The 22,842-nt window shown below is 30.4% G+C and overlaps 1 protein-coding gene and 1 long non-coding RNA gene across 2 annotated transcripts in view; both read right to left on the bottom strand.

The window, feature by feature from the left end:
- LOC139496309 (leucine-rich repeat-containing protein 15-like) overlaps positions 1–22,842 on the bottom strand; it is a 332,962-nt gene that overhangs the window by 180,496 nt on the left and 129,624 nt on the right. The window lies entirely within an intron of this gene.
- LOC139496310 (uncharacterized) lies at positions 2,236–8,629 on the bottom strand. The gene is made up of 4 exons (XR_011657599.1): positions 8,131–8,629; positions 5,848–5,999; positions 4,166–4,267; positions 2,236–3,589 (listed from the first exon to the last, which is right to left on the bottom strand). It is a non-coding gene; the product is annotated as an uncharacterized lncRNA (long non-coding RNA).

Raw genomic sequence — 22,842 nt, 5'->3', positions numbered from 1 at the left:
ACTATTCAAAACATAATTTGAAAACTTCCTAGTTAGAAGACACAATTGTGTTTCTTAAATCAAATAATGAAACTATAGTAACATTTCGATTCACACATCTTATTACACAGAGACAAACATAAACATTTAATATTATGCACTTCATTTTATTAATCTACACCGGAAACGCTCACATACAGGACATTGGAAGTAAGTGCATTATCGGCGTATTCATGCGTGACAATCAAAATGAACAAAACGGGATATGTCAAGGAACAATACATACATTGCCATAGTGTATACAAAATGCAACTGAGAATGGTAAACGAAAATATCAATCATTTTCACGATGAACTATAATCATAGAAAAATTATGTTCTTAATTTACAGAAATACGTATACCGATCTTAAAGGAAGGTTCTATGGAGGTATCGAATGAGATCTCTTTTTATAGAAGACAAAACTCGTGATTGTGTATTACTCAATACTGTGGATTCATTTTTTCTCAGTTGTCGTGGATTTCTAGGGTATAGGTGAACCATAAATGTAAGTGTTTAACGAATTACAAATGTGTTATAAGCTTTGCACATGTTGCATACAGAGATTGTCCAAACCAAGAAATCAAGTTTTCCTCAATCCACAAAAATAGATTTCCACGAACAGAAATGAATCTACAGCAAACAAAAATATATCTATATATAAATATATAAATGCATTCTATGATCCTATAAAAACACAAAAAAAATATAATATTAAAAACCCATATTAATTTTTTTCAAAAACATTTAATATCAATTACACACATCCCTACATGTCCAGGAAACATAATTAAAGTCACAAGTGAAATATTTAAAAACAATTTCCATATGTTAATTGTTTTGTTTGTTCTTCATTGTTCTTGTACTTTATACGATGTTGATAGGGTATGTTCCTCAACCATTCAAACATGCCTACATTCTGTTCTTGCTTCTTTTATGGGGACTAGTACTGACAAAAGAAAATGGTAGAAAAAGATAAATATACGTTATAGCAAGTTAATTTACCATTCCAAAATCGTGAAAACAAAACATGGCGAATAAAGGAATACTTTATATTGCAATATGTCTTGTGCTGTTGTTTTCATTAGTTCAGAGTTATAAAAGCACCACTATGAACGTAACGGTATTCTATTTAAAATCAACAAGTTATCTGTTGAGACTTAGTGATAATGTGCGAAATTTTTCAATTTCTTTGTTCAATCTCACTTTCGCTTGACAAACCTGAAAAATGGCAGTAATTCTTATAACAGTGCAGAAGTATCTCAAAATGTACTGTTGCATAAGATGTCAATAGATTGTGTCACAAAGAGAAGACATTAACAATCAAAACCAAGGAGTAAATAAAGACTCACAAAACCAAAGGACATTTACATCAGTTATGAATAATGATTAAGAGAAGTTACGGGGGTACAGTAAAGCATGGGTATACAGAGCAACATCATAAACGGTTGTCTTGTTCTCCTTTATGCAATGGTTGTTTTTATTAATAAATGTAAACGCATATTATTAACGAACTTGGTTACTTTTGGTCATACAGTTCATTAACTGTTTCGTTTTTTTAACACCCGTCCCATTCAAGTTGTCGGCTCTGAGCGTTCCTTGATAAGGTTAATCGAGAAAATCGAGATACATTCGCTGTCCCCGATAGAATTACAGCTCAATTGTTAGTACTTTGGTAATGATATGATTTATAACAAACGTTTAAAACGTATTGTGCAAAGGTTTTTGATAGGTTGCAATATCTCAAATTATTCTTATAAGAATATAAACTATCTGCGGTTTCTCCCCTTTGAACACATACCTCAAAATCAGTTCTTAACACACTTTAATGTGTAAAATACGTAATATTGAAACACCTTGAAACCTGTAAGTACATGTATGTTATGACTTAAGTCCTTATGTTGTTTGAGACGCTGTATTTAACGATTTGGAATTATCGAGGTGTTATTTTGACTTGATGTGACAATGTTCCAGTGTAATTTGAACTTTTATCTTGTTTCGGCAAACATTGTATATATTGTCGATGAAAATAAAGCCGAAATATGTAGTGAGTTCATGGTAAAGAAAAAATTCATATCCCCTATAAATTATATTGTAGATGCATCTAGTTGGAAAGGTTATGTACACTTTCTGAGGGATTAACTGAGCCTTTACAAATAAAGGTAGAAAACAGCCCGTTTTTACAAACCATATGCTTTTATAACGCTCAGACCATTACCTTCTCTTGTCCTTCTCTTGTCCTTATATTTTAGAGGTTCACGTCGCATTATGTCCATCGTATGCTGATGTTGTATCTAGACTATATTTTTAGGTCATACGTACATACAATGATAATATAATACATTGAATTAATTATTCTGATAACTTTCTTTATCATGTTTATTAGCATCAGAATGAAACTTTACCTTAATAAATTTGAAATGTCTGCGATTCATAAATTGAATAAATATAGAAAAAAAAACCATATGAATAAATAAGGTTTAAAAAGTTTGTCCGTTGCTTTAAAATAAGCTTGATTAAAAAAGAAAAATATTTTATTATACAAACAATGAAATATTGCTTACAATACATTTTATGAACAATGTTTCAAAAGTATCATGTATAAGAATGTTTAAGGATTTTTTTTTACAGCTAAGATAACAATTCTAATTAAATAATTCATCAAAAGAGGTAGAATACAAATATATGTAATACAATATGTAATGAATTGAAAATCTATTATTCTTTATTTAAGGGATAATTTCTTTTTCGTAAAATAATGACAATAGTCCTGTGACAAAAAGTAAAAAGTATTTTTTAATCATTAAATCGTTGTTTGATGTCTATAAAAGTTATGATCTTAAATTTCTTTAACAACAATATTTTTAAGTGACAATACATAAAACATTTTTTTTAAATTTTGATCACATTTCTAATAATAACCAAAGATTATTAAACCAATCATTCCTACAAGCAAGCAACCTTGTATTCTCACATGAACAGCTAGTACTGTTAGTATGCATTTAAATATTGAGAATATTGATTGATAAATAAACTAAACATACAAATTAGAATTTAGGATATAGGTTTAAGCATGCAATGTGTATAAATATGAATACAGGTAATCATCAAAATATCTTGTACTGACAACATTCATAATTAACCAATGAAACAGTTCAAGTATGACTATGAACACTTCAAATTATTGTGTATCGTCATTACTGTAGATATGAACATCCTATTTGATGATATTGATGTTATATGACATAATATTTTCTAAAATTGAACTAATATATAACATAAATATGATTGATGTATTATAGCAAATTCAAACAAATGTTTGTTTTATTTAAGTGTTAAATTAGTGGTCTTAAATGAATTTCAGATGAAAAAAGTTTTTATGCACTAACAAGAAATTAAAACACTTGGTTTTCGATTTTAAAACAATGTCTACATTACTTTGTAATAAAAATTACACAACTTACCTGGACAAAAGTTAACATATCTGTCGTCACACAAACACTGAGCTGTACCGTTCACAGGCTCTATATAACAATCACCAAAACCACAGTCGTACGAGGTACACTGACTTTCTGAGTGTGGAATTAAATCAATAAACACACATTAAAACGACGTTCTGCTTTTTGTTAAGGTATCGGAACGTATTTTGACATTAAAAGTTAAAATGTTGTAAGATTGTCGAGTGTTACTTGTTTGGTAACTTATTTGAATTTAACATTTCATGAAGGGCTTAACCAAATTAAGTTTACCTTAACTAAGTTATTTTAAGGATTTGAACGTTTATAATGTAGATTTGACCGGAAAAGCGTCGATACGGATTGAATGTTTAAAGCAATTCTTCCTCATTATTTTTTTTTAAAGATGAAATTATACTATTTTCCAAAAACGGACTGAAAAAACATATTTCTACTATTGCAATGGAAATACATTTAAAGCTAGCTTTTTTCATTTGAACTGGACAGGACCAGTTAACAATGTAGTTTTTGAATACGTAGTTGTATAAGTATAACTATCAATGTTTGCAAAAATGAACGACAAACCTCCTATATTAAATAACTTCATCTCAAGTGCCCATTTTTATACTTAACATATGTAAATTTAGTTGTTTCATTACTGTTATGTCGCCTTTAAAATAACTAAATATGCACCTTGACATAACTTCCCAGTCCATTGTCCTATACATTCACATATAAGTGTATAGCCCATTGCCACACATTTCCCACCATTGAAGCATTGTAGACAGTTATCAGCTGAAACAAAAGAATACTACCATGAATTGTAAAAGACATTATTGTAATATCAAACCTTTTCAAATAAAATAACATTAACAGACCTATAGCATTTACCAGTTTTAATATTATTATTGAAATACAATGCTTGACATATTTTGCTGATGTGTAAAGCAAATATTGATTACTGATGCAGTTTTATTTTAAAGCATATGTGAATGTTCACGTTCATGTCGTGGTTTTAATGAAAATATACAGAGAAATGCAAATGTCTTTTTAAAATGAAATCAGATATACGAATTGTCCTTCAAACTCATAAGACAAAGACAGATTGACGCATAATTGATCGACGTCATTGATACGTAGAAAGAGACAATAGTAGCATATATGTTTATTAACGTTTCTGCTCTTGATTTCTTTTTTATTTAACTTGACAATTTTCGACTTTCAATAGGGAACATATCTTTCAAAGCCAATATTCATAACCTACACATATATCAGGATAAGCAAAGCAAGATCGAGAATATCGTATTTACTTGAAAATTGATACATCTTATTTATTCACATCATTCTAAGGATAGAATATTTCCAAATATTTCTGAAGCTCGGTTATGATTTCTGATATAATGTATGCTCATTTTGTAGAAAGCAGTTTTATGGAGCACTTGGCGTACCTAGCAATATAGCGTTGTTTTCAAGGACATTTATGCTTTCGAGGGATTAACAAGAGATGAATAGCATTATTGTCTTTCATCGTTCAGTACATTCTATAAAAATCTGGTTTTATCCATCATTTTCTAGATAAGAAAATCACTGTACCAACAAAGGAAAATTATAGTTGTTATTCTTTCTATTAACGTGCTAAAACTTTTGACATTTGCCATAAAATTAGAAATTCTCCGTGCAGAATTTTTCTTCGAAGTTCAGTATTTTTGTAAAACACTTTTTTTTTTAAAACAAGAAGAACTCATACATGTTTATGTTTCGTTACTCGATTCATCAGCAATAATAATACCAAACATATGTGTTGTATTTGTGTTTGCAAAACGTTTGCAAATGTACTGTATTATTCTAGGGTAATTGTCCATTCAAATATATTTTCGTTGATCTACAGGAGATAATGTGTTGTACCTTTTGTATTCAAATTTGTTTGTGTTGATTCACATTACTAAATGACGTTTTTGTCATAAGAACAAACTATCTTAGTTATTAGAAATTCTGCTGTTTGAAATAGAATTCATCAATTCATGAATTGAATGTTTCCTAAATGATATCAGATATGTTCCTTACGTCATAACTACAATCCCCTTCCCGTTAATTAACGTGACCTACCGAATAAGACTATTTACCGGATTTGTTATAACATGAGGAACATTTTCGGAGCACGTGTGATCATCCCTAGTTTTTGATCGGGTTCGGGTTGTTTTTTCTTTAGTTTTCTATGTTGTTTAATGTGTACTATTGTTTGTCTATTTGTCTTTTTCATTGTTAGCCATGTTGTTGTCAGTTTATTTTCAATTTATGAGTTTGATTGTCCCTCTGGTATCTTTCGTACTTTTTGTAGCATTATATTTTGAAATGTCAATGCTGGTACTACTTACGATGACATGCTTCAAGCGCAGCTGACTGAAGCGATGTAACTGATGTTCCGTTGCTACATTTAGCATTTGTTCCTATGGATGATCGTTCAATCAACCATGACCAGAATGGAAAAATACTGCAGTCACAATTAAGTTGATTTCCTGAGAGGTCCCTTAAAATACAAATAAACTGTCAAATCCATACAGTTTAAGTACAAAGAAACCTTACTTCGGTACTGGCATGAAAATACGGATTTTGTGTGTTATTAAAATTTGCTGTTACAAAATGAAAGAAGTTATTATAAATTAAGGAATGTATCTTCCTCATGCAAAGCTCTGATTCCTTTCACGGATTTGGTTATATATTTTGACCTTTTGGATTATAGCTCTTCATCTTTTATATAAGCTTTTGGATTTCAAATATTTTGGCCACGAGCATCACTGAAGAGACATGCATTGTAGAAATGCGCATCTTGTGCAAGCAAATTGGTACCGTTAATTTAATTGATACCACTGGGTCGATGCATCTGCTGGTGGACTATCAGTCCCCGAGGGTATCAGCAGCCCAGTAGCCAGTACTTCGGTACTGGCATGAAAATACTTTTTTTTTGTGTTATTAAAATTTGCTGTTACAAAATGATAGAAATTATTATAAATTAAGGAATGTATCTCCCTCATGCAAAGCTCTGATTCCTTTCACGGATTTGGCTATATATTTTTTACCTTTTGGATTATAGCTAATCATCTTTTATATAAGCTTTGGACTTCAAACATTTTGGCCACGAGCATCACTGAAGAGACATGTATTGTCGAAATGCGCATCTTGTGCAAGCACATTGGTACCATTAATTTGATTATAGTCATTGACCCAGGAATCCGTTAATGATGTTCATTTCAAAAAGAAAGACCTTCACAAAATTTTAAAATCGTCGAATATCAAAATATAAGAATATTTACAGCTATGTGTAAAATCACATTGGTTATACAAGAAACATCACAATAGTGTGAATAGATAGAAAAATATAAATGACAAAAACATATGTGAATACAGTTCTTATGATACGCATAGACAATTTTAAAGAAACAGTTCGTCACGAGTGTATTATCCTGTAGTAAAATATTAAAGAAAATATCCTGTAGAATTTTTCTAAATAGTAGTATTTCTAATTTACGTACACAAAATACATTGTATCAAGCAAAATGCTTTACTTTCGAAATGGAAAAAAATAACTTAATGTGCTCACTTAAAGGAAAAGTATTATCAGTAAGGTGCACATTTGCTTTAAAATTTGTTAATCATGTTAAAAATCTCGACCTAATGTGTTCTGTATGTTTACAATCCTAAATGGCGGAGGACACCGATACTACCTTACAAGTGGTATTCGTAAGTATGCTTGAGTATGCACACATATTCTGGAATCTATGATGATTTTATTTGTAGCGATTACCATATGCAGTCGTCAAACGTAGGATCAGAGGATATTTTACTGCATATTGATGGTAATTTAAGAAGCTGAAATCTTCATCTTTGTCATAAATTCATTCATCTATGGCAATACTGCGAAATTAATAAAGATATGAGGCTAACCATCTAGTTCAGGGAGCGTCATTGACAATCAATACCCAAACAATGTTGTTAAAAACATTTACTAACGATCATTACAGATATCAACATTTACAATTATTGCAGCTTCAACACTTGCAAATAATTTACTAAACATGTATTTCATATATGCAGAATTACCGAACTCAAACATATACATCGAACACTATTTTTCTAGTAGATTATGTTTCCTTTTTTTAACTTATATTTACAGGGTTATTCGATCTTACTCTTCGTGTTTTAAATCATGATTAGAGAGTTTGCCTCACATATGTCATTACTAACTATTCTTTCCTCTAATGTACTCCTACGTTTTTACCCTATATTTATTTTTAAATTTCTCGGAAAGAACTGTTATAGAACTCGTCAATTAAATTGAACATTCACAGTTCCAAACGGAGGTTGTACCTGTCATAACAGATCCAACTGGTAGCTTATTGATCGAAAACTAATTGTCAATACATGATAATCATACATTAATGAGAGAACACGATGATGGTTTGGAAAAACCAACAGTATTAAATAAACAAACAAGATAACAAAAGTAACAATCCATAATTACAACACATACTTGATCATCTGACAATGATAGTTTTAAAACTTAATATCAAATCATGTACATACGACTGCAGATGTCTAACTGTATACATAGTTGCACTGTTTATATGTTTTCTATATGCGTAAAGTAATTATAAACTTACAACCAAGTCAAAGATGTTAAGTTGCCAAAAGCGTTTTCTTCGATATGGCTGATATTGTTTCCATGTAAATATCTGTAATATTTATAATATATATTCCATCTAACATTTGAAATAAAAACACTGCTGCAACTTAATTAGAATAAATGTTTTGTTGATATGGAAAACGTAAAAGAACTAATTATTGTGTGTTGAACGATTATTAAGTTTTGCATCCTTTTTTAAAGAAAAAATTCTAGATTAGAATGAAAAGGGTTTAAAGAAGATAACATTTTTGTAGATACGAATTTATTTTGCTGTCATTGGTAACCTTTCATAAGGTAAATGTTTTAATTGAACCTTTTTGTTTTAATAATATGTGTGTGATTGGTGTACATGTTGAATATGTATATGTTCAAAACAAATGTAAAAGAAGGGATATGAAATAAATGACAATAAATTTCAGCTGAACATAATAAATCAAGAGGACAACACATATATACCAGTAAGAAACAAGTAGCATGTTTAACCCTTTCCAAAAAAGTTTTAGTCTATTGTAGTTGCATCATTATTATTTTAGAATGTTATTATGTGTGTTTAATTTATCAAAGCACATAATTTAATTGATTAATTTCGTACTTTGTTGGAATCATAGTCATTTCGTACCCTAACCATTTCGTACCCCCATGGGTTACCATGGCAAACACCATTTCGTACTCTGACCATTTCGTACATTGACCTTTTTCGCACCTCATTGAGTATTATACATTTATTTCCCATGCATGAGGGAGATATGAAGATTTGTTCACCCAAGAATATTCATATTTCACGAGGGCGATCACAAAATTTAAAACATTCACTGTGGGTAACGTTGTTCAAGGCAATCCCGGCGTCAGAGGGGAATATGATAGTCAGAAGGGAATATGAACTGTTGTTGACATCACGTGGAATAGTTACAACCAACCAAACAGTGACGCTCGAATTTAAAACAATTAAAAAGGCAAAATAAAATACGAAGCGGAAGAGCATTGAGGATCAAAATTCCTAAAAGTTTTTCAAAATACAGCTATGGTAATCTATGTCTGAGGTAGAACAGCCTTAGTATTTAAGAAAAAAAAAATAAATTGTAAACAGTAAATTTATAGATATAACCATATCAATGACAATTCCTGTCAGCACAAACAATGCTGACTACTAGGCTTGTAATACCCTCGGGGAAATAAATCTCCATTAGCAGTGGCATCGACCCTATACAATGTCGATTTCAAGGGGTTGGAGTAAGAATTGGATATATTCAGCACAGATATACATTATTGCAATCAACTTCGATTTAACTATTAATATTTAGATGTCAGATAAATGTTCACGAGGCAACAACCAACCAACATAAACATTATCATCAGCATCATTGAATATAAAGTTTAATATGCATTTTATATATAGATCACACCATATAACAAGCATTACATTGAAAGATAAATAAATTAAACAAAAAACAAGTTATACTCCAATTAATCCCGAAAATTTGGGTGTTTAGACTTAGTGACTCAAAATTTAGATCAACTAATTATAGATATTGTCTGTTTTTAAAAATAAAACATAACACGACTTACAGCTGATACAATTTGGTCATGTTAATAAACGTATAACTTTTTAATGACCGTATCTTGTTGTTATACAGATATCTAAAAAGAGAAAACAAAGGTGCATTGCTAAAACAAAATACACACACCAGTCAAATACAATTATAATAATCGGATAAACAGTTTACCATTGTTAAGGTATTTTACTCACAAAGTACGAAGGCTTGGAAGATCCACAAAAGTGAATGGCTCTATTGTAGATAATTCATTTTGATATAGCTCTCTGAAAAGAAAAGAATATATAAGTTGAATGAGTACTTTAAACAAACAGATCAAAATTTAGAATTATATTGTTTTATGAATATTTAGGTACACAAAAAAAACCCAATTTAAGTAAATGTATAAATTATTATGAAAAAATTGATATCAGTTGTAGACGTAATACATATTATCAGGATAATAATTTAGTACGCCAGACGCGCGTTTCGTCTACATCAGACTCATTAGTGACGCTCATATCAAAATATTCATAAAGCCAAACAAGTACAAAGCTGAAGAGCATTGAGGATCCAAAATTCCAAAAAGTAGTGCAAAAAACGGCTAAGGTAATCTATGCCTGGGATATCGTATTTGATTTACTTGTTAAAGATTATTACGAATGAAAGACAAAGTGAAATAAACATCAATGAATGCATGCGAAGGTTTAATATAAATGTGTCAGTCCCTTGAACAAACACAACATAACTTGGAATTATTTTGTTTGGTCAATATCACGTTTTAAAAGTATTCATCAAAGTAATTTAAAAATAGTTTATGAATACAAATATGCATGGTAGACTCAGCTCAGTTATCTGTCGGGAAAATGTATTAATATATTTCTGTCGTTGTTATGCATGTAAAAGATTGATAATCATAACAGGGGTTGTGAGATATATGTCAACAACAATAGAGCGTTCTCACATTTTTGATAAAAGGTAGTAACAAACGTTAAAGGAGCATGCATTACATTAAAAATAATTACATTCGGAAAAAATTTCACGAGACAGTAACTAACTAACACAACGAAGATCTTCAACATCAATGCAAATAAAGTTAAATATGAATTTAACATATACATTGTAGTTCATTCTACATAATAAGTGTTAAATAGTAGGAAGAAGATAAAACAAACAACACGTTATACTGGAAAAAAACCCAGAAAATGAGTATTTAGGAAATATTACACAGTCTCTGTCTCTGCCTTATTGCTACAGATAACATGTATAAGAATGAAGTGACGATCTAAAAGAGGAGGCTCGGAATATTTCTGCTGACTAGAGACATTTTTGTGCGCTCAATCACCGAATCCGACCTTGGACACAAATTGTAGACCAACTTATCATAGATATTGATTTGTACATTTCTATTACTTTCTATCGACAGTATCTTGTTGAAATTAAGATATCTACAATAAGAAAACAAACGTGCAAAATACATGCAGTTAAACAAAATGACCAGAAACGGATACAATGTTTACCAATTATGAATCTTTTTTAATCTCGCAAATAGACGAATCTATGTTTCAAACAAACTGTTACGATTCATTGATCATACAGTCAACGCACGTTAACGCAGCGTGCACACATTTTGATAATTAACTTCAATGTTCACGTTTTCTATAAACATGATACATTTATAGTGCTTATTATCAATCATTTCCCATATTTTAGCAAGAATTAAAAAAATTTTGAACATTTTCAATTTGGTTTTGTAACATAATATTTAATGAGTTCAAATATCAAAATTAAAATGTGGAAGGTCAAATGCGTCCTGGGTCAAACATGCTACTGACTTAGTATAAGGTGTCTTTAACTCATCAAACGCATCGGAATAAAATAGGGAAACAAAAAGATGTACACGATGTTTCAATTCAACCGTAAACTACAGTTTTCAGTACTCATTTGCTAATTTCGAACCTTTTAATATCGTCTACAATCGCAGATATAACTTATTACGTTATACAGAGGACATTTTCTGTCCATACAATTATGTTGAAAAAGGTCTGTAGAAAATTTACCTACTCATTTGAAATATACAAATATGACACTTTACTGTCATCAAAGCGTTTATTAAACTCACTATCTGTTAATATTAATGTCTGATAATATCTCTCTTTTTTTTTTACCTGCAGCAGCATTTAAAATAAACACGAATATCTTGCATCTTAACAAAACAAAGTAGCAGTAACTCGTACTATTCAAATGTAAAAGAAGAGATATGAAATAAATGACAATATATTTCAACTGAACATAGTAAATCAAGAGGGCAACCCATATATACCAGTAAGAGACAAGTAGCATGTTTAACCCTTCAAAAAACGTTTGAGTCTATTGCAGTTGAGGATAAATTAAATTGAATTTAGTTAACTATTGATACTTCACATACCCATCTTTCTTTTCATGTCTTTTTCATATGTGTAATTTGTTTTAATCAATATGTTTTGTATTGCTTTGTAAAAGGCGGGACGTTAATAAAATATTGTATTGTATTCTTGTTCCGTCAATGTATAACCAAGTTATGTGATATAAATTGAAATCAAAATGAAAGATGAAGAAATCAAACAGGAAAATGACATCATGCCTTACATGTGACTTAAGTGTGGCATGTTGATAAACGTGTATCTCTCCAGTAACTGTATCTTGTTGTTATTAAGATATCTAAAAAGATAAACAATTCAACTTAATCATTACAAATTATTTTAAAAAGAGCATACATAAGGCAACTAGTGGTAAAGTAAGTATGTATACGATTGATTGTGCTTTTAGTATTACTGATTTCTATCGTATGTTAACGTGCTTACTGAATATTTATATTTACGTTGGTTATATGAAAACATTTTGTTGAATTTACTGTACTGCATGATCTACAAAGCATGGCTATCTAGCTATCTATTGAATTGCATCAAGATGCATGTTAAAATGTAATTATGTGTGTTTCATTTATCAACGTCATACTTACAGAAGTATTTTTGTGAGCAAAAACACATAATTTGATTGATTAATTTCGTATTTTGGTAGATGCATTTGGTCCATTGGGTACGCGCTGGATATTATGGTGTGTACGAAATGGTAAATATTGGGTACACATATCAAATTCGGATACGGAATGGTAGAGGTTCGAAAAGGTCAAGGTTAGAAATGACTTGCTTCCTTTTGTTTTTGCTTTTCCAAGGACCAGACATTTGGCTTCCAAGATTGAATTGTATCAGATTTTGCCTAAACCAGGACCAAATTGATAGTTCACCTAATATTATGGTTTGTGCTCATTATACAAGGCTGTTCGATGTCCTGTATCTAATTCCGTCAATGTGTTGTCGGAGGCTACGCATTTTCCAACGATTTTATGATGTATTAGCTTAAAATAATGCGTTCTTAAAATATACAGGTACTTACAAATATTGAAGACTTGGAAGGTTTGTAAAAGAGGATGGTTCTATTGTAGCTATTTCATTGTACTGCAGCTGTCTTAAAAGAGAAGGTTATGTTAACTTAGTTGAATGTGTCAGTCCTGTAAACCAAAAAAAAAAAAAAAAACGACGCTTAAAATTATATTGTTTGATGTTATACTATTACAATCAAATCAAATCAATCTAAGTATTCTTTATTATTTTGAAAACATGGAAATGATTTGTAGACGTCACAAGTTATTTATACGTATTGTATCAGATGTTAAGCCAGGACCTTTACAAATATTAATATGATACGTTAATTGAAGTCCCACTAAAATACAAAAATACTCACAAATGTTGAAGACTTGGAAGATTCATAAAGGTGAATGCTTTGATTGTTGATATTGCATTGTTTTGCAGCCGTCTTAAAAGAAGTTCAGATTAATTTGATTTTAAGTGTATAAGTTTATTCCGATAACTTTTGTGGATACAATAATATACAGAAAACAATAGTAACAAAGGCGAACATGTAAAATACAATGTCAATTGCAAGAGGTTGGGGTGAGAATGGGATATATTCGGCACACACATACATTCTCGATTCAACTATTAATATGTAGATGTCGGATACATCTTCACGAGGCAACAACTAACCAACATAAACATTATCATCAACATCATTGAAAATAAAGTTTAATATACATTTTACATATAGATCACACTATATAACAAGCATTCTAATGCAATTTGTATGTAACAATTTTTTTCATTGGCAAAAAGTTGCCGTCAAATCCACAGTTGACCAGGCGTAACTATGGAGGGACAACCATTTTGAAATGATTGAATCAACAAATGTTTGATTTCTATTATATAATCCAAAATAAAACAACACCTACCTCGAATTCGCCGTTTTAAAGTTATTTTATCCGAATTTGAAGCGTATAGGTAACGTAATAACCTCCAGTTTGTAAGTTTGCATTTGTCTGACGTCACGTTTACCCGTGACGTCTTTGCGCCAAAATCATTCATGAATTTTCGCGGATTTTTTCTATTTGTCAAAAGACATTATTTCATGTTTTATCGTATTTTTTCTTTTTGTAATGCATTAGAATCGGAATAACAGTACTGTAGTTGAAGAGTTGCCACCGTCAATTTTGATTTGACGGTCGCAAATCTCCGTTTTACTGTCTCCGCTACGCGTCGCCAGTAAAACTGCATTTGCGACCGTCAAATCTACAATTGACGGTGGCAACTCTTCAACTACAGTACTGTTATTCCTTAATTAAATTGAAAGATAAAGAAAATAAAACATCTATCATCTATTACAAAATTACATTAACGTAAATTCAGTAAGTATGGTCTTCTATGTTTGTCACATACATGAATGGTATAGATAATTTAGTTTGAATCGACTTTCTAACATCTATAAAAGCTACCGACAATCACTAGTATCATCTACAATATTTTACACTGGTTAAGGTAAATGTATATTTATAAAAAAAATCAGTCACTCACAAATGACGAAAACTTGGAAGATCCACAAAAGTGAATGGTTCTATTGTAGATATTTCATTGTTGGATATGTGTCTGAAAAGATAAGATTATATAAGTTGGATGATTTCTTTAAAAAAACACAAATTAGAATTATATTGATTTATGAATATTATGTTAAAAAAATCAGTTTAAGTAATTGTATAGATTATGATGACAAAATGGACATCAGTCGTAGATGTCACACATTTGACACAGCTTATCAATTGTATTTATAGGGCATATTTTTGATTTACTTGTTAAAGATTATTACGAATGAAATACAAAGTGGATTAAACGTCAAGTATCTTGCAATGAAAGAAGTATATCTGAAGGTATAGATACATATTGTATCCGATTGAACTAGATGTTGTCAATTTAGGACATTTACTAAGATTGATATACTGCGTTAATTGCAATCTGGTTAAAGTATACAGGTACTCACAACCAAACACAACATTAGATGGAATTATATTGTTAAAGATTGATAAGAATAACAGGGGTTTTGAGAGATATGTCAGCAATAATAGAGCGTTCTTACACTTTTGATTGAAGGTGGGAACGAACGTTAAAGGAGCATGTATTACATTAAAATTAATAACATTCGGATAAATGTTCACGAGACAACAACCAACTAACTAACGATAATCTTCAGCATTAATGCAAATAAAGTCAAACACGAATTTAACATATACATTTTAGTGCATTCTTCATAATAAGTGTTAAATAATAGGAAGAAGATAAAACAAACAACAAGTTCTCGTTTACTATGATATATCGACTGACATATAATCCAGCTGTCTCATGATATCAAACATATTACTTTCTAATGACTTTATCTTGTTGATTTGTAAATGCCTAACAAGTGAAAACAGACTTGTTTTGTTTAATCAATATAAACGCAGTAAAAAGCAAGTTTACCTACGTTCAAATCGTTATAACTAGTAAAAAAGGACAAACTTACACAGATATATACACAGACACAGATTGATGAATGTTCTTGAAATACAAAAGACAGATAACAGATAATGGGATACGCATCTCGTGTTATATTAAATCATTCACGATATAATACATGCATTCATGATTGTTTAGAAGTATGAAAATGTACAGACGTCATCAAAATTAGGTAGAGGGCCGTAGCAGAAATAAAAGCGAACCATTGTATGATGTTTTCTTCTCCAATTATTTTTTTTACAGTCATATCAATCCAAAAATCAGGTTTAGAACAAAAGTTTAATTTTAGAAATGTTTGGCTCCTCAGAGGTGTACATCCTTAATGCAACATTTCGTATTAAGATTGACACATTTGTCCCAATGGCATGTTGAGCTGTTAATTGAACAAAGTATACACAAGATACAAATACATTATACAAAAAAAGAATCTAAGTTTGTCAAACCAACGGGACAGAGCAATGTAGATATCTAAGCATGCAATATACTATACAGATGTCTCCACAAGATAGAAAGTTGGTGACCATAGTATATATACAAAAACGTAGTTTGTTTCACTGTCGAACACACGACGACAGTCACTATCTCATTTGTATTTTTGAAAGAAGTCATTTTATATTTCATGATTTTAAAAAATGAAAATGAAAGTTCACTTATGTGAAATAAATATTTGTTTGCAAGACGAACATGATTACGCAATTTAGAATACCATACGAAAAAGTGAACAAAAAATCCCAATCAATACAATTTTATAGTATATAGTATATATAATCAAACCAACTAACAGTACATGATTGTTGGTATCAATCTAGGTAATAGTTTTCACAGAATATAGACGCACCCATTAGTTTGCTGATTATACCTTCGGAATCTACATTAACAGTGCATCATATTTGGTATCAATCCAATGTTAGGAAAGATGCATCGAATATTAATCATAGCAGGATAACAGGTCAAAATATATTATTGACATAGAATAATTTCACCAACAGTTGCTATCTGCTTTGCTTTTACAAAACATCAATGACCTTGACTAAAAAAAACCCAGAACAATTGTTGTTAATTGATATCATATGTACATAAATAATGTTGAATACTTACATATATTAGTATGAAAAATATGAACAGTATGTTTTGTTATTTTGTGACAAATATCATAGATTTTCTAAGATATGTTTGATGAAATTTTAAATATTTAATTTGAAATAAAATGTTGATTAATTCCTTTTAAATAAATTAAACAGATTTATGTACAAAAAACGGACTTAAATTTGCTGACATATTCCACGTTATAAGTAGATACGTATTTGCTTATTATAACAGCTCAGTTGTTTGATTTTATTTAGTTATTGTCATTCATCTGTCACAACAGAATGCAGGCATTTATGTATTTGTGTTTTTCTGTTTAAGTAATAACATTCACATAAAAAACAGATAAATAAGTACACGATTGGTAAGGTTGTCATACGATAAAACATGATGTGCTGGTGATTCGGTCCTGACTGGTGCTGATAATAATTGCAAATATGTAAATAAAGACGAAAATTATGATTGTTGACGTTTTCTCGCATAAAAACTGTTGAGATTATTTAATTAGGTTTCGTGTTTGTTCAGAGTCAAACAACTAAAACGAGACTCTCTAAACAGTTTCTGCTGGCGTAATACAAAACTGCTTACTTTTAGAAAGTCTAGAACTGAAAAAATAAAACAAAAATGCTCCTGGAGTACGCTATATATACCCAAATCCACACGACAAAATTAATTTGTGAAAAACTGTGCAGTATATTCAAATTGTGCATTTTGTCAGTTTAGACGTGTCCAGATTCTGTGCTGGTGGGTCCTTTCATTGTGTTGGTGGGTCTTGATACGGTACTGGTGATTTTAGGTAAAACATTGTCATAATTCAAACCAACGTTACAGACTCAAATAAATTTGCCTGATAATTGTATTCAATCGATCTTGTCACTCCTGTTTTTTTTCCCTAGTTAATGTTATGCATCATTGTTAGTTTGCTTATTTTATTAAGTTAACTATTCTGACACAGACTCGGACTTCTTTTAAACTGAGTTACGTATTGGTGTATGTTTGTTTATTCTACATTGTCTATAGTTATAGAGGGAGGGTTGGAATCTCACAAAACATGTTTAACCCGACGCACTTTTGCGCCTGACCCAACGTAGGAACCTCTTGCTTTTGTTAGTTCATTTATTTGTTATGAAGTTTAGTGTGACGTCCATTATCATTGTACTAGTACACATTTTAGGGATCATCTGAAGCCCGCCACTGGGTGCGGGATGTTCTCGCTGTGTTGAAGACCCATTGGTGGCTGTTCGATGTTTACTGCTCTTTGGTCGGGTTGTGGTTTCTAAGCTATTTTCCATTTCCATTCTCAATCGCATTGATAAACGTACTTTATTCTTTAATTATGCTCTCCACCTTTATAAAATCCTTTTAAATTTTGATTTATCGGGTCATTGTTGAAGATCGTACGGTGATCTACAGTTGTTAACACCTAATTAAGTAGGTTTCTGATGGAAAGTTGTCCATTAGAAACATGCCACTGCATTGTGTTTATATGTATTGAATACTGTACACCGCATTTTGATGGTCATGCAAAAGGATAGTAATAAATCTTATACATATTTCCATATCTCAAAAGGAGACAAGAGTTTTTTTGTTTTTATTACTTAAATAAGATTACAGTAAATTTTAAATATTAATCATCTATAACAGTAGTTAAAGTCAACTTAAATCTTCAAAATAACAGGTCACAACAATGCCAATTTCAAGAAAACATATAACAGTTTATTAGTCAATAACAGTTAACAGAACAAATATCTTCAAAACAACAGTTAACAATAGTTTAAAAATACCCAAAAAACTCAACATTACAGATCTTGTGTTTGGATTTAAAAATAAAATCAAAACAAAATAGAATCAACTTTGCTTATCTGAAATATCCAACAAATATATGTCATGTATATTTCTTTTCAATTACACAAATTTTCCGCATCAATGATCTTTAATATTTGACACTTTTAACTTCAATATAAGAGCACAAAATCAGGACCGTTTTTAAAATCACCAGCAAATCGTCAGGACAATTTCGTTTACAAATCTGCACGTCTTTTGTAGTATGCATTATAATTGCCTGAATCTACTTCATGTTAACTTTGGTTAATAATAGTGACGTTGCACACGATATTGGTGTCATTTTGGAAATATGGGTTAGAAGGCGGGTTATTCAAATTCAAGCTCTTATCCTATATAATAAATATCCATGTTATGCATATCATTCGAAAGGAAATAAACCACAGAAATCAATAACATAGATGATTTTGTGCTTTGTCTATTTTTTAATGAAAAACTTTGCTCATTTCGATGCCTATAACGTCATTTCAAGGGTGTCCCGCTGTTACAATTTTGTTTTGTGTTAGTCTTTAAAATCCCAGTGCGGATTCATTAGTAAGTAGAATGGTTAAAAATTTTGCATTTGTTTTGTATACATTTAACTTAAAATCAAGTAACAGACGTGTTTAACTTTAAGAGAAGGAAGATCGTCAAAAGAGTTTTAATAAAAAAGAGAAAAAATGTCCCAATTAGCTGCTCAACCCGTAATGTTTTTTTCTGTCTTCACTTTCATAAGATATAACGGACGAAAATGGATTTTAATAATATCAGAAAAATTATACATGTCCCGAAGAAGCTATCTGAAGTCATCATTAAGTAACTGCGGTCTTATTTTAAAAACATCGTCATTTTTCCCGTGTCCAATAAAATGTCCCAATGGACAAAATAACACAAAGAATAATTCAGAGGCTTTTTATCAAACGAAATTCTACTATATCTCAATTTTTTAACACCTGTTAACTGATATGTATGGAAAATACATTTAATTTCCTTTAAAAGGATATGATATGTACTTTTGTTTGAGTTGCAGTTAGAAAATCCGAAACGATCTAAGATGTCCAATAAAATGTCCCCGTAACCGTAATTTGACGTTCGCGCTATAATAACGTTAAACTGTATACGAATTTTCTTGCATATTTGGCATAACATAATTTCATGATATGATCTGATCTATATAAAATAAAGTTCTCGTTTAATATGCATTAAAATACAGATCTGCATTAATTCATGCATATAAGATGTCGAAATATTTAACTCGGATATTTCATAAAGACAAGGCCCCGGAGGTATAACAAATAGATAACTTACTAATAACCACACTCCCACTTTATAAAAGCAAGATACATCGAAAAAGAAAATGCGATCAAAAGTGAGATCTTCTAAATTATCCTCCTAAGCCAGATAGTATCTGTTATTCCTAGCGTTGCTATTAAAAGATTCGAAGTTAAACACATGAATAAAAATTCTCACAAAAAAATTATGAGAAAAAGTACACATTAGTCGTGAACATTTCAGTAAAACGTGCAATCTTTTTTTTTGTCGCATCGATTCATTTAACAAAACGTTTTATCAGAGAAATACTTGTATGTCATAAACATTTCAGTATAGATAACGATCATTTTTTATCTACTGTGAGTAGAACAATTCTTAGTCATCTACCTAGCAATATGTATTTGAAAAATAAGGTTATTACATTTAGAAGTAGTGTGGCAGAATGAAGATTATTTTCTCGAATCTCCAACAGAATTGCCTGGTACATAGGCATGTGATGAAACTGGTATATTGAAATTGAAATTTTTCTTTTATCATAATTTGAGAAAGAACGAAAGAGAGAGAGAGTGAGAGAGTAGTTGTCCGACATATATGATGGATGGCACACAAACATGTAGCAGCTAGCTCCAAGGTATTAATTTACAGATACTCCCAACTCATTCTAGAAAAAAAATCAAGCAATCAATTTGCGGTGTAAAGTAGATCTTTTTTTTTTATCTTCGCAAAACGCCACAAAACATAGCTTGAATTTTAATTTTTACATCGCGATGACCGTGTGGGCATTCCGATGTATTGTTGCCATAGAGATTTGACTTTCGAGTTTGACTGGTAACCGATCGTATAAATACGCGGATATTATCGAGTGCAAAATAACATTTCTTATCGCTTGTTATAAATTCACTTCTTCAATGAATACTCATAAGAACAGAAATTTATAATACGAAAATATTATGTCGTTACAAATATTTATATGCATTCAAAAATGCACACGTACAGAAAAATTGTGTTAACGCATGCGGAAGAATATCTGACACAAGAAAGTTTTTTTGGGAAAATATGAATGTCTACTCAAATCCAATCTATTGGAAAAATCGAATTGTTATAGAAGAGTGTCCACCATGCACTTGTACTGCACTTTTATTAGAATCGTAGAATAGAATGATATACAATTGGATGAAAATTATACGTACATGTAACTGCTATATACAATTATAAATATAACATAAAACAACAAACCAGAGTATACGTATTTGTATCACCACAATATAATAGATATTAAAGCAGTGCAGTTGAATTCCTTGTCATTTATTCATCATCCACGTACGAATTTGTCTCAGAAAAAATATATCTCTGTACATACACCTCAGTTTTCCGGTATAGAAATGTGATTTTTTTCTGAGACAAGTGCTTGTGACCATCCACAAGAACTTGCTGTCATCCGAGGTTCAGCACTTCAGTACTTTGATTATACTTTTAAAACAATGTAAAAACGAAACCAAAAAGATTGAAACCGAAAAAAAAAAAATTCAGATGAATGTCAAAGAAGATTTTGTGTAAACCGATACTCAGTTATAGGTTGAAAATGGAAGCGCGGAACCAAAAATATTGTATAGTATAAAAAATGCATAAAATGCATTCTTGACGGTCCATAGTTGTTCGCTTGAGAAAACACTGAACTATGTAAACATGCACATATAGCAGTTTCTTAAAAAAATCACATCTAGTAAAAAAAAAGTTGTATTATTCAAAATCGGATTTCGACCTGCTGGTTATCTGTGATGTAGGTATTGTTCTGTGTAAAAGTTTTTCATACTTTGCCAAATTCTATAATTTCAAATTTAAAAAAAAAGTATTGATTGCCGACCCTTTTTTGAAGCTTGAGTTTGTGAAAAAAAATAAGATGAAAGGATAGATTGCAAAATATGTTTCCGAAAGCAAAAACAAAACAATACAGAATCACGGTTCTCATTTTCACAATAAAGTAGAAGATGCGGCCGTATAAGACCAATTAATAATTTCTATATGCAAACAACAATGAGCAAAACCCTTACCTTATAGTCAGCTATGAATAGCCCCGGAATGACAAATGTAAAACAATTCAAACGAGAAAAATAACGGCCTGATTTATGTGCAAAATGTGTAAATTCCTACATAACATGAATTTTCTTAATTATTTGCCTGGTAAAACAATCCTGATTTAAAAAATTTAATCAATGAAAACGTTTTCTTTTAAAAAAATAATTTAGACCTCGACCAACTTTAAATTATTGAAAGTTGGCAACGGCAGCATAAGAGCATGTATTTCTTTTTCAAACATGATGCACATTATATAAAGTTGTTTGTTAGAGATTTTTCAAATAATGATATAGTTAACATTTTCCATAAAATCGGGATTGATGTTAAGATTGTGGACTTACTTATACGTTAATAATTTAAATAATATGAATAAAAATGTAATTATAAGTCACTGTTTAAGAAAAATTAAATAAAACCAAATTCTTGGACTTTTATATTAACGTTAGTATACAGTATAATAGTCCCAGGATTAAAGTGTTGATAAAATAAGATTATGAAAAGAAAAATATCTTGCGATATACTACCTACATCTTTCACATAATCAAAGACAAATCAAGAAGCATTTGAATATTAATTGAGGGAGCGGAATTTCCAAATTACAACAAACATATATAAACGTGTAATTAGGGAAAAAAGACAGAAACAAGAAACGAAGTATTACAATTTCACTAGCAAAGATAGGAGACGTCTTCTGGCAGAGAGAGCATTGCTTAATTTTAAGAAATAGAACAAACTGATTGTTGAAGGTCGTACAGTGACCTATAGTTGTTAATTTCTGTGTCATTTTGATCTCTTGTGGAGAGTTGTCTCATTGGCAATCATACCATATCTTCTTTTTATATATTTAAATCATTTTACAAGACATCAAATTGTCATTTTGTGCTATTGTTGCAGACAATTCTTCGCAAATATTAAAAATTGATCATTTATCTAAAAGTTTGTTTTAATTCAATGGAATTTTGCATTTGCACCGGCTTGAAAAAA

The sequence above is a fragment of the Mytilus edulis genome, chromosome 11 (assembly GCF_963676685.1).
Source record: "Mytilus edulis chromosome 11, xbMytEdul2.2, whole genome shotgun sequence".
In the NCBI taxonomy this organism is placed as follows: Eukaryota; Metazoa; Mollusca; class Bivalvia; order Mytilida; family Mytilidae; genus Mytilus; species Mytilus edulis.
Note: the sequence above shows the minus strand (reverse complement) of the source record. Positions and strands in the feature narration are given on the sequence as shown.